Source organism: Tamandua tetradactyla, chromosome 18, assembly GCF_023851605.1.
Source record: "Tamandua tetradactyla isolate mTamTet1 chromosome 18, mTamTet1.pri, whole genome shotgun sequence".
NCBI classification, from domain to species: Eukaryota; Metazoa; Chordata; class Mammalia; order Pilosa; family Myrmecophagidae; genus Tamandua; species Tamandua tetradactyla.
Genome location: NC_135344.1, coordinates 2,710,604 through 2,724,876, shown reverse-complemented (window position 1 = coordinate 2,724,876; position 14,273 = coordinate 2,710,604). Strand labels below are relative to the sequence as shown.

The 14,273-nt window shown below is 47.6% G+C and overlaps 1 protein-coding gene across 5 annotated transcripts in view; it reads left to right on the top strand.

Moving 5' to 3' along the window:
* The window catches only part of CTDP1 (CTD phosphatase subunit 1), a 145,589-nt gene that overhangs the window by 86,330 nt on the left and 44,986 nt on the right, over positions 1 to 14,273 (top strand). The window lies entirely within an intron of this gene.

The following is a 14,273-nucleotide window of genomic DNA, read 5'->3' as shown; positions in this document are numbered from 1 at the left end:
CCCAGTGTGCCGTTCTGGTCGTGCGAGCGTACGCTGTCTGTGCGAAGGGAAGGGGTTTGTAGAGTCTGAACCGGGCACCCCCGAGGACTCTCACTCTGTTCTGCTTGCCTTTGACCCCTGAACTGTAGCTGGTCCAGCCCTCTGCTCGGCCTCTGACCATTACGTTCGGGTCCCCAGGTCTGGACCACAGACAGGCCAGACGTGTGCCATGGGCAGTGGCTAAGCATTGATGCCGCCTCATCAGCGCAGAGCAGATGACTTGTCAGGGCCCGCCCAGGTGGCGTCTGGGGAGTGAGCGCTGCCTCTCTGTGTGCGACATGTCCCTCCAGATCTGGCTCCCTTCAGCCAGGCTGGAAGGAGCTGCCCTGTCCCAGCTGTCTCCAGTGCTGAGCAGTCGGCCTTCTGGCCAAGCAGAAGGCCGACTGCTCCCCACACACTGCAGACCCCGGGAGGCCGGGCAGTGGGCACCCGTGTCCAGGAGTGGGAAGGAGGATGCATCGGGGATTCAAGGGCATTTGAGACTCAGAGGCGTTTGGGAGCCCACTGGGCCAGAGGTGCTGGCCAGGCGGCCACCGGGCTGCAGCCGGGCCTTTGGCTTGGGAGTATGGACTTGAGATCAGCCTCAGACTACCTTGTCAGTGGCCCCAGGATATTCCTTGGGATGTAAATGAGGAGTCTTTGATGTTCCTTCATGAAGTGGACATTGCTTTCAAATTCCTGTGCTGAAGGGTCTGTGGGTCACTTTTCTACTTCCCCTTTTCCTCTCATGGAAGTGCCATATCTACCTCTGAGGAGTCACCCTGCATGGGCTGGACAGGCCTGTGCTGCCCAGTGTGTCCCCTTAGGGTGAGCTTAGACTGGGTAATGACTCAGACTCAGATGGCTCCTCAGGCCATCCCTCTGGCCCTGGCCACGGTCAGTGGTGATTCCTGTTCAGAGGTCAGGGAGGGTTGCGGCCCCCTCCCAGGCTTGCTGGGGCCACCGGGGACCAGTCTGGAGGAGCAGGTGGACACCTTGGAGCCGGCCTCAGGTGCTGGGCAGGTTGGACCCTGGGTGCCCCCTGCAGCCCACAAGAGGTGTCGCCACCAAGCTAGCATCCAGTAGTGTCACGCTGAGAGTACCTAGCAAGGTTTCGCTCTCTCAAAGGCTTTAAAATGGGTAGTTGTGTGAAGTTTCACTTATCTCCATTCCTCCCCACTTGATTTTGTTTTCTCAGTCATTCTTTTGCCTTCTTTTGCTCATTTTGTTGTGTTTTAGAATTACCATCCTTTCTCCTCCAGTTGATTAGTTTTTTGGTTCTTTAGCATTTTTTTAAAATGGTCTCTCTAGCCTTTTTTGGATCATCTTCCTAGGAGGGGGAACAGCGTTTCCAGTACAGCAGATGTTTATTGATTATTATGGGGGCCAAGGCTGTTGGTGAGGAAACGCTGCTGTGACGCCGTGGCAGGCTTAAACTGGAGTCTAGCACAGGTGAGCTCGTCAGAGGCCATGAGTGTCACAGGTGGTGTCGTCTGGCGACCAGAGAGCAGATCCTCCCCACCGCCCCCTCCTCCCCCAGGTGGAGGCCGCCTCCCTCCCTCACAGCCTCCACGTGGGTCCAGAGCCGCAGCAGGGCTGCCCTCCACATGGCGCTGCAGCTGCCTGCGGAATGCACCATGGGCAGAGTCATCCCTCCGTTCTCCGGGTGCTGTTAGGGTCCTTGCAGAGCAGCGCTCTGCACGCAGGGTTGGAGCACACCTCGCCTTTCATCTGGCATTTGCTGGTGACTGAGCTCAAGGTTCTTGTTGGGTGCGCCAGGTTGTTGCTGCAGCTTGCCCTCTCCCCGGGGGTCACTCCTTGGCCTCGCTTAGCGGTGGGTGGCCGTGCGGGTCTGGCAGAGGAGAAAGCAGGCGCTCATGCTGGCTTCAGTCTGGAGGGTGGGTCCTCCCCAGATGCTCACCAGCCTCTTCACGGGGTTGCCTTTTTACATCTCTGTGTACGCCTTTCTGTTGGTTTCTCTCTTTTCCTGTCCTCTTCGTCCTGGGAATGTTTATTCTAAGTTAGAAGAACATTCTGGAGGGGACACGAGCCCCTTGTGTGCAGGAGGAGAGCTAGTGTGAGGCGGTGTGCCTTTTACACGCCCCGCCGGCCCGTGTTCCTCACCCTTGTTTTTGCCACGGGGGTGTTGGGTATTTCCCGGTAGGTAGTATCCGTGGTGCACGTGGTATGGGTTACAGTTCCACAATCTTCGGATTTTACTGGTAAGTGCTCTAAGATACTGGAGACTAAAAGAAATATGAATTTACTGATTCAGCACTCATATTCATTTGTTAAACCCGACCTTCTCTGTATAACTCCACCATCCCCTTGGATCTTTCTCCCACTCTTTAAGGGTATTTGGGCTGTGCCCATTCTAACCCGCGACACACACGAATGTTTGTCGAGTTAACTTATATTCATTCCAAAGTCTTGAAACATTTGTTACAATGGACTCATTCTGGTTTTCCTTCTGTTTTTAAAATCTAGGGAGATCTAATACTGTATCAGGTAAATTCTACATGTTTTTCAAAGTCTAACTCTAGGACACAAGATGACTTAGCTATTTGGCGTTCTCTCTTGCTAAAACAGCAGCTAAGTGAGTTGAAAGTTCAGTTAAAGCATATGGTAAAATTCATTTCCACATGGGGGAGGACATGTAATCCAACCAAAAATCAGTTCTTCAATATTTTATAATAACTCCAGTTCATGTTATCTTAAGAAAAAATTTAGTTTTGGATTATAGCACTATATATATATATTTCTTATTTTCTTAAAGAATTTCAGAGGTAGATTGTTTTTTTTAAAACTTTTTTATTGTAAAATATAATATATATACAAAGCAAAGAAAGAAAAAAGCAGTCATTTTCCAAGCATACTTCAACAAGTAGTTACAGAACAGATCCCAGAGTTTGTAATGGGCTACCATTCCACCATCTCAGACTTTTCCTTCCAGGTGCTCCTAAACACTGGAGGCCAGAAGGAATATTAATATAGCGATTCAGCAGTCACACTTGTTTGTTAAATCCCATTTTCTCTGTTTCACCTCCTCCTTCTCCTTTGATCCTTCTCCCAATCTATGGGGATCTTTGGGGAATGCCTTTTCATGTTGAGAAGGGGTGTCCACACTAAAGGATAGGGGGATGAAACTAATTGATAATCCTGGAGAGGCTGGTCCCTCTGAGCTTCAGGATTTATCTGGCCTTGGAACCCTCTGGGAATTATAGATTCCAGGAAGGCAAACCTAGTGCATGAAACCTTTATAGAATCTCCGTTCAAGCCCTGGGTGTTCACTGGGGCTCAGCACACCATGGCAGTCAGCACTATCTAACTGAAGTTTGCATAAGAGAAGTCTCCAGAACAGTGCCTCAACTCTTATTTAATCTCTCCCAGCCACTGATACTTTATTAGTTATACTTCTTTTCCTGCTTTTGGTCAGAATGGAATTGTTGATCCCAGGTGCCAGGGCCAGACTCATCCCCGACAGTCCTCTCCCACGCTACCAGGAAGACTTTCACCACTGGATGTCATGTCCCACATAGGGGAGAGGGCAATGATTTCACTTGCAGAGTTGGGCTTAGAGAGAGAGAGAGGCCACATTTGAGGAACAAAAGAGGCTTCCTGGAAGCAACTCTTAGGCACAACTAGAAGGTAGTCTTAGCTTCTCCCCTACAGAAATAGTTTTTATAAGGGTAAGCTTCGAAGTCAAGGGCTTGGCCTATTTTCTTGGGAGTCCCCAATGATTGAGAGGGTACCTGGGGTTTCCCAGATGGGTCAGAGGTAGTTTTTTTTTTTTTTAATATGGGCAGGCACCGGGAATCAAACCCAGGTCTCCTCCATAGCAGGCAAGAACTCTGTTAGTGAGCCACCGTCGCCCACCCTAGATTGATTTTTAAAATCTAAATCTGTTGTCCCATGTCTTAAAACTGTAATGGATGTAGATTCTCCATTGTAAAGACAGACTCTTTTCTGTTTATGTCCATGTAGTATATTTGCTCTGTGTTGAGTTTTATTGCTACAATATTTTTTAAATGGTCAGATCATCCTTATAAATATCCTCAATTTGAAAGTAAGCCAGGTGCATGCACGGCAGTTGTACCTTTAATGGGACCTTGTAGGCAGGCTGGGTCCAGGTGGCCAGGCTGACACCGGGCCCATGCGTGAGGGTTCACCGTGTGTGTGTGTGTGTGTGCGCGCGTGCACACAAGCAGAATGCCTCGAGGCATCTTGGTGGAAGTCTAGCCCAGCTTATGTGGTTAGGTGGCCAGCCTGACTGCGGATTCTAATAGGCAGCTTAAAAACAAGGTGCAAGTCCAACTGTTAGGTCACCCCCAGCAGCAGCAAAGCAGAACTCTGCGTTCTCCACACGTAAATTATTTGAACTCTTGCACACCGCTACAGCGGAAGTGGGGGCTTACATCTTACTGAATTTCTGCTTCAACGGCTCTTAATACAACGAAACATGTAGTGACCATGGAAACAAACGCACTTTGGGCTCAGCAGTTATCAGAGAATGCAGGGTGCTGCTCGCCCTACAGAACCGAGCCCGGCACCACGGCGCCCCGTCTGTCACCGTGGGAACCCCGTCCATCACCAGGGGAACCCCGCCCGTCACCGGGGAAGCAGCGCTCCAAGGCCAGGCGGCAGGCCGGTGCGTTCGCTGTCCTCAGGAACCCGGGGCCTGTGCAGCATTAATTGGTAGTCAGTAAATGTGGAATTAAATTTAAATGCTATATGTTTTCATTGTAAAATTGAAAACTTTTAATTTAATGATTTTGAAATTTAAGTATCTTATATTTAGAGCGTAATAGTGTTAATTTAGTCACAGCTTTTCAGGGAAGAAGATGATCACAATGTCCTTGAATCGAAGGTGAATAGTATAGCAAAGATTAGAATCACCAACCCAACGGGTACTCAGGATGGAAAGGTAATGGTATTCCCGTGAGGATGGTGAAGGCCTTGGAGCTTAGGAGAAGGGTTGGTGGAAGACATTGAGAGACTTCTGGCCATGTTCTCATTGCCTCCTGAGCTAGGTCCGTGCGGTGCCAGGTCCGAAACAGAGTGCCAGCCCAGTGTAGGAGAGCCCGTTCCCCGAGCCCCGGACCCCCCAGTTTAGGAGAGCCCATGCCCCTCACCCTGAGCCCCCAGCCTAGGAAAACCTGTGTCCCCCTCCCCAAGCTCCCAGTTTAGGAGAGCCCATGCCACCTGTCCCAAGCCCCCAGCACAGGGGAGCCTGTGCCCCCCTCCCTGAGCCTCTCAGCATAGAAGAGCCCATGCTCCCTGCCCCAAGCACCCCAGCATAGGAGAGCCCGTGCCCCCTACCCCAAGCCCCAGGGTTTCTGTCCTCCCTGTCTGCAGAGGCCTCCCATGACCAAGAGAGGTGGGCAGATGCCTGGGTGGATGGGCTGTGTGGTGGGGAGTTGAGCGGGACCCTTACCTCAGCCAGCACCAGGGTGTATATTTGCGGGGCGGGGGAAGCACAACACAGGGACCCCACATGACTGTTCACTCCCATGAGAGTTCTCAGCTCCATGGGTGGTGGTCAGGGAAGTGGAAATTAAAGCGACATGCCCATTTTCACATGTTAAATTGGCAGAAAATTAAAAAGTGACCATTCTAAGGCTGACCACCAGTTCAAGGAGTGAAGCACACCCCTGATGTGCTCACAGGCATGTAAGTGGATACAGCTCTCTGGGAGAGCTCTGCATTAGTTAGGGTTCTCTAGAGAAACAGAATCAACAGGAAGTATCCGTAAATATAAAATTTATAAAATCTCACGTAGCTGTTGGAGCATGGAGTCCAAAATCTGTAGGGCAGGCTGTGAAGCCAATGATTCCGATGGTCTGGACGAACTTCATGGGAGAGGCTCATCGGTCAAAGCAGAAATAGAACTGTCTCTTCTGAATCCTCCTTAAAAGGCTTCCGGTGATTAAATTAAGTATTACTCATTAAAGAAGACACTCCCCTTAGGTGATTACATATGGAATCAGCTGTGAATATAGCTGACACATGGTTAATTTTCTATGAAGTCTCCTCATATCAAAAGACAGGCCAGCATTTGCCCAACCAGACAAACAGGGACCACCACCTGGCCAAGCTGACACATGAACCTGACCATGACAGTCCACCCCTTGTCAACTTGACAGCTATATGCATCACCTTAAACCATACCTAGTTTCTAAATAGAAAATAATAAAAGACACATTTTTTTCCTCACCTAACAGTATTCAACTGTCCTGCATATAACCAGAAACACATTAAATCTCCCCAGAATAGAGTGCAAGTCCTTGGGTAATATTCATTCTTAAACTTGATATGTTACAACTTAAATAGTATAGCATGAACAAAACAGCATTACAGTCCTTGTTTCTGTAACTGATCGCGTGGTCGTAGTTCATATTTATCACTACCTTCTTCCACTATCCATTCATTCCATGTCCCTTTACCCTCAGCAAGCACTTCAGCTGGCCGTGGTTCTTTGCCTGGTGGGGTGACCCAAACCTTCATTCCTGAAGTATCAGAGCCATTGGTAGTCCTGCCTGGATTGGGTTGTTGCAGTTTTCCATTGATTTTGATCACAGGGCATGGTGGTACTGAAAGACGCCCTAGGGATCTCCTATATTCCAGGAAAACTCTTCTGTACTTCCATGTGTAGTTGCATTTCTGTTTACCCCTAATAGTCAGAGTCACTCATCCCAGCCAGTAATGTAATCCCATTCTTGTCTTGTTGATCCAGTGGCATGAGTAGCCCAAAGTGAACAGGTGGCAGTCTTAGATTCCAGTTCAATGGAATCATTGTTGTTTCTCCTGGTAGAAGCACTCCCCTTTTGGAACTAAAACCTGTAAACCAGCAGAGCTCAGGGTCACATGGAAGCAAAAATGTTCCTAGTGGGTCACTAGGGGTAATAGTGAGTGGTGCCACTTCCATTTCCACCCCTTTGTTCCTGGACCCATGGATCCTGGCTATGGGAGAAACAGCACCATACAGCAGACGCTGATTCAGAGCATATACAGCTTCCTGGAGAACATTACCCCAGCCCTTCAAGGTATTACCACCTAGTTGGCACCATAATTGAGTTTTCAAAAGGCCATTCCACTGTTCTGTCATCCACCTGCTTCTGGATGATGGAGAACATGGTAAGAACAGAGAATTCCATGAGCATGTGCCCATTCCCGCACTTCATTTGCTGTGAAGTGTGTTTCTTGATCAGAAGCAATGCTATGTAGAATACCATGATGATGGATAAGGCATTCTGTAAGCCCACGGATGGTAGTTTTGGCAAAAGCATTGCATGCAGGGAAAGTAAACCCATTCATATCCAGAGTGTGTGTCTATTCCAGTTAGAACAAGTCGCTGCCCCTTCCGTGAAGGGAATAATGGTCCAGTGTAATCGACCTGCCACCATGTAGCCGGCTGCTTACCTCGGAGAATGGTGCCATATCGGGGCTGCATGTAGGTCTGTGCTGCTGGCAGGTTGGGCACTCAGCAGTGGCTGTAGCCAGGTCAGCCTTGGTGAGTGGAAGTCCATGTTGCTGAGCCCATGCATAACCTCCATCCCTACTACCATGACTGCTTCGTTCATGAGCCCATTGGGCAGTGACAGGAGTTGCTGGGAAAAGAGGCTGACTGATATCCACAGAATGGGTCATCTTATCCACTTGATTGTTAAAACCTTCCTCTGCTGCAGTCACCCTCTGGTGCACATTCACATGGAACACAAATATCTTCATGTTTTTAGCCCACTCAGAAAGGCCTATCCACATACCTATTCCCCAGACCTCTTTGTCAACCAGTTTTCCAATTATCGTCTTTCCAAGTCCCTGACCATCCAGCCAAACCATTAGCAACAGCCCATGAGTCAGTAAACAAATGCACCTCTGGCCAGTCCCAGTTCTCCTTCCAAGCAAAGTAAACAGCCAGGTGCAGTGCTTGAATTTCTGCCCACTGGGAGGATTTCCCCTCCCCACTGTCCTTCAGGGACACCCCAGAAAGGGGTTACAGTACTGCAGCTGTCCACTTTAAGGTCGTTCCTGCATATCGTGCTGAGCCATATGTAAACCAGGCCCGAGTTTTCTCTTCCTCAGTCAATACACTGTAAGGAATTCCCCAAGAGGCCATAGCTCTGGCCCGGGAAAGAAAAGGTAATATGGCAGGAGTGGAGACCGTGGGCATTTGGGCCACTTCCTCATGTAACTCGTGCCTTCAGGACCTGCTCTGGCCCTATTTCATATATACCATTTCCATTTTATGATGGAGTGATGCTGTACATGCTCAACATTATGGCTTGGTGGGTCAGACAACACCCAGCTTATGATAGGTAACTCAGGTGTCATGGCAACTTGGTGGCCTATGGTTAAGCATTCAGTCTCTACTAAGGCCCAGTAGCAGGCCGAAAGCTGTTTCTCAGAAGGAGAGTAGTTATCAGCATCATATGGTAAGGCTTTGCTCCAAAATCCTAAGGGTCTGCATTGTGATTCTCCTCTAGGGCCTGTGAAGGCACCAGACAGCATCTCTGTTTGCCACTGATACTTCCAGCACCATTGGATCCTGCTTGATCATATGGTCCAAGTGGCAGAGCCGCTTGTATAGCTGACAGCAGAGCCTCCTCTTGTTCAGGTCCCCACTCAAAATTAGCAGCTTTTCTGGTCACTCGATAAATGGGCCAGAGTAGCACACCTAATGAGGAATATGTTGTTGCCAAAATCCAAAGAGACCAACTCGGTGTTGTGCCCGTTTTTTTGGTCATAGGAAGGACCAGATGTACCAACTTATCCTTCACCTTAGAAGGGATATCTCAACATGCCCCATACCACTGGACACCTAGAAATTTCGCCGAGGTGGAAGGCCCCTGTATTTTTGTTGGATTTATCTCCCATCCTCTGACACACAAACACCTTACCAGTACGTCTAGAGTAGTTGCTATTTCTTGCTTACTAGGTCCAATCAACATGATATTATCAATATAATGGACCAGTATGATGTCTTGTGGGAGAGAGAGGCAAGCTCTCTGCAGACAAGATTATGACATAGGGCTATAGAGTTGCTATACCCCTGAGGTAGGACAATGAAAGTATATTGCTGACCTTGCCAGCTGAAAGGAAACTGTTTCTGATGGTCTTTACTAACAGCTGTTGAGGAAAAAGCATTTGCCAGATCAGTAGCTACATACCAGGTACCAGGGCATGTATTGATGTGCTCTAGCAATGCTGTCACATCCAGAACAGCAGCTGCAATTGGAGTTACCACCTGGTTGAGCTTACGATAATCCACTGTCATCCTCCAAGACCCATATGTTTTCTGCACAGGCCAAATAGGAGAATTGAACGGGGATGTGGTGAGAATCACCACCCCTGCATCCTTCAAGTCCTTAAAAGTGGCAGTAATCTCTGCAATCCCTCTAGGAATCCGGTATTGCTTCTGATTTACTGCTTTGCTAGGTAGGGGCAGTTCTAGTGGCTTCCACTTGGCCTTTTCCACCATAATAGCCCTCACTGCACGAGTTAGAGAGCCAATGTGATAATTCTGCCCACATTGCTCAGTATGTCTATTCCAATTATGCATTCCGGAACTGGGGAAATAACTACAGGATGGGTCCAGGGGCCCACTGGACCCACTGTGAGACGGACCTGAGCTAAAACTCCATTGATCACCTGGCCTCCATAAGCCCCCACTCTGACTGGTGGTCCAGAATGAAGTTTTGGGTCCCCTGGAATTCATGTCACTTCTGAACCAGTGTCTAATAATCTCTGAAATGTCTGATCATTTCCTTTTCCCCAATGCACAGTTACCCTGGTAAAAGGCCGTCGGTCTCCTCGGGGAAGGCTTGGAGGAAGATTAACAGTATAAATTTGTGGCGGTGTAACAGGGTTCTCCCCGAAAGGGACCTGGCCTCCCCTTCATTCAAGGCGCTCTGGGTCTATAAACTGTCTCAAGTCTGGAAATTGATTAAGGGGCCATGACTCTGTGTTTTTGTAATTCAGGTTAGACTTCTGTTCACTTGACCTAGAACTCTTTGTTCATACAGCTCAAACAAGAATTTAGTAGACTGCCCATCTATTGTATTCCTAGGTACCCCATGATCTACTAGCCAAAGCCACAAGTCTCTCCAAGTCACATCATTTCGACTCCTGCTTTGAGTTTGCTATCTATTATAATAGCCACATCTACCCTGTCTTTGGTGATTAAGTGCTGCCACATGGCTTCTGCCAACTCGGGATCCCATCGTCCCCATTGTGTTTAAGGATTCCAGCTCAGTGACAGCAGTTCCTACAGTAATATCTGACCTACAGAGAAGTGCAACTACAGACCTCTTCAGGGATGATGGCGCTAGTCTCACAAATTTATTTGTCACAGTTCTGGTAAAAGGTGCATCCTCCGGACATTCCTGGGGTGTAAGAGCAGGCTTTGCGTGATAAATCCACTCTAACATTCTAATGTCTCTAAGCCTCTGGATCCCCTCATCTACATTATACCAGGGAAGTTCTGGCATTTCAACCTCAGGTAACGTCAGCCACCTTTTGATCCATGTTTCAGCCAACCATCCAAACAAACTGTTAATACCTTTTCTAACCCCTCAAGCTGTAGCATTGAATGCAGAATCTCTGCTTAGTGGGCCCATATCAATAAATTCAGCCTGATCCAGCCTTATATTCCTCCCACCATTATCCCACACTCTTAAAATCCATTGTCACACATGTTCCCGTGATGTCTGTCTATATGAATTGGAAAACTCACATAGTTCTTTGGAGTATAACGTACCTCCTCATGGATGATGCTTTGTACCTCACCTTTAAGGGCCTATTGGGGCTTTAGTCTTGTTATAGGTCTGGAAGAAATGAGGGGTGTTGGGGTAGCTCATGAAAACAATTAGAAGTGTCTTCCAAGCCATTTGCTTCAGGACATTCATTTGCAGTTTCATCTGGTGTGCTGGTCTGAATTTGTGGTGGACCCCAGAAAAGCCATGCGCTTTGATCTTCATTCAGTATTGCTGGGTGGGAGCATTTTGATTGTTTCCATGAAGATGTGACCCACCCAATTGTGGGTGGTAACTTTTGATTAGATGATTTCCATGAAGGTGTGTCTCCACCCACTGAAGGTGGAGTTGCTTACTGGAATTCTTTAAAAGAGGAAACATTTAGGAGAGAGTCCCCTTTTTGGTAAAGCTACGAGAAAGCCAGCAGACACCGTCATGTTCGCCATGTGGCCTTCCAGCTGAGAGAGAAACGTTGAACATCGTTGGCCTTCTTGAACCAAGGTATCTTTCCCTGGATACCTTAAATTGAACATTTCTATAGACTTGTTTTAGTTGGGACATTTTCTCGGCCTTAGAACTATAAACTAGCAACTTATTAAATTCCCCTTGTTAAAAGCCGTTCTTTTTCTGGTATATTGCATTCCAGCAGCTAGCAAACTAGAACAGATTTTGGTACCGGAAAGTGGGATGCTGCTACAGTTTACAAATACCAAACATGTTGGAACAGCTTTTTAAATGGATAAGGGGAAGAATCTGGAGGAGTTGTGATGAAGTTGATAGAGAAGGCCTGGAATGCTTTGGAGAGACTGTTGGTAGAAGTATGGATTCCACAGATACCTCTGACCAGGCTCTGGACAGAAATGAGGCATGTGCTGTTACAGACTGGAAGGAAAGCGACCCTTGTTTTAAAATGGCAGATAATCTGGCAAAATTGACTAGTGGCTTTAGCTGGAAGGCAGATTTTAAAAGCCATGAACTTGGAATTTAGCAGAAGAGGTCTCCAAATTAAATGTCGAAAGTGCAGCCTGGTTTCTCCTCACAGCTTATAGTGAAATGCGACAGGAGAGAGATAAGCTGAAAACTGAACTCTTGAGTACAAAGAAACCAGAAATTGATGTTCTGGAAAGTTCTGGGCCTCTAGGAAGGGAGACCCAGAGAATAGAGCCCTGTGTGAGGATTTAACCAAATGTGAAACCACTCAGCCATTTCAGAGAAATCCAGGATTGGACATGAAGTTATCCAGGAAGGATTTGTGGAAACTCCTTATGTCTGATGGGCATGATCCAAGGCTACTGCATAGAAAGCCAACGAGAGTGCTGTGGGACCTGTATAAACAGAGCCGCTGCCAGGCTGGACTGGGGGGTTCAGAGAAGGGACACCTTGGAGGAAAATAACTTCAGAGGCAAAACCATGGAGACTGGGGTCTGAAGTTAAGAAGCCTCGGGCCAGGAGGGCAGATCCACCCATGTCCATGGAGAGGGTGAGTTTGCCCCAAAGGCAGAGAATGGGCCTTCCACCTGGTTGCAGTGGAAAAGTCATGCCGCCTCAGGCCTTGGAGAGAGTGAAGCACATTCCTTGGGGTTTAGGGAGAGCCTGGCTGCCACCACATGGTGGGGTTGAGTGTGTGCCCCACAGATGGCAGAGAGCCCAGGTGTGGCCCCAATGCTTGGAGAGGATGAAGCCGAGAGAAAGGTGGTCTCCCCACTGTCCCCGAAGGTTGTATTCAGAGAGAGGCAGGGCTCTGTGTAGGTCCTTGGAAAAGGTGGGACTGCCGCTTTATAAAGCCCTAAGGATAAATGACTCTCAGACTTTGAAATCTAATGGACTTTGCCCTGCAGGTTTTTGAAACTGTATGGGTCCGGTGACCCCTGTGTTCCTTCCTCCCTGTGGAAATGTGTATGTGTGTTCTATGAATGTTCGTTCCTCCTTTGTATGTTGGCAGCAAATAATTTGTATGAGTTTTCAAAGTCCAGAGCAAATGGAGAGAATTTTTCCTTAGGACAGACCATGCCTGTAACTGACTTGATGAGATTTTATACTGTCTCTAATTTGGTACTTCATTTGTATTGCTACTGGACGGTTTAAGGTTTTCTGATATTTTATGGAATGAATGTATTTTGCATTAGGAAAGAACATGTCTTTTTGGGGTCCAAACGGTGGAATGTGCTGGTCTGAATCTGTGGTGGACCCCAGAAAAGCCATGTGCTTTGATCCTCATTCAGTATTGCTGGGTGGGAGCATTTTGATTGTTTCCGTGGAGATGTGACCCACCCAGTTGTGGGTGGTAACTTTTGATTAGATGATTTCCATTGAGGTGTGTCTCCACCCACTGAAGGTGGTGTTGCTTACTGGAATTCTTTAAAAGAGGAAACATTTGGGAGAGAGTCCCCTTTTCAGTAAAGCCACGAGAAAGCCAGGGCCGCCGTCAGGTGAAACAGGTGAACCAGGATTAATCACTCTAGAGCTAATCCCTTCAGGAGAAGGTTGGGTGGCCAACTCCTCGAGGCAGGCTGGAGGCTGAGCGGCTGTGACCTCAGGACAGACTGTTGCAAGGTTATCTAGAGCAGACTCTGCCTGGCCTAGGGTTTTAGCCTCTCCACGGACATCATTATCAATCCATATGTCACCATCCCGTTTTTCAGGGTCCCACTCTTTTCCGATCAATGCCCTCACTTTAACAGCAGACACATGCAACATTGAGATTTCAGTTTATTGTAAAGTTGCTCCTCTCACAATAAGATTCTGAGTCTGATTTTCAGAGATCTCACATCTGTGGCTACACAAAATAAGATTTTCCTTCAGGGCACTCACAGAAGCATCTGCATCTGTCAGACGGCGCTCAAGTTTCTCATTTGAAGCCTTAAGCCCATCCTGCCCACTCATTTATGTATACAGTTTATCTAACAACAACCAGCCAACATCTCTATACCTCTTATTTCCACAAAACTCTGTAAAGGTGTCAAAAACATTATCTCCCAGAGCCTGGCTTTTGTATAAGTGAAGCATTAGAAGAATCGAATAGTGATATTTTGATTATCTCTTTTGCCAACTGTTTTAGTTTGCTATCTGCCAAATGCAATATACTAGAAATGAAACGACTTTTTAAAAGGGGAATTTAATAAGTTGCAAGTTTACAGTTCTATGGTCGACAAAATGTCACAATTAAAGCAAGTCTATAGAAATGTCCAGTCTGCGGTATCCAGGGAGAGATGCCTTGGTTCAAGGAGACCAGTGAAGTTTGGGGTTTCTCTCCCAAGTGGAAAGGCACACAGCGAACACAGTCGGGGTTTCTCTCTCAGCTGAAAGAGCACATGGCAGACACGGCGTTATATGCTGGCTTCCTCTCCAGCTTCCCGGGAGGTGTTTTCCTTCTTCAGCTCTAAAAATTGCTGGCTGGTGGACTCTGCTTCGTGGTTCTATGGCATTGTGTCATCTTTCTCACTCTCTCAGATTCTCCAAAATGTTTCTTCTTTTATAGGATTCCATTAAACTAATCAATACCTA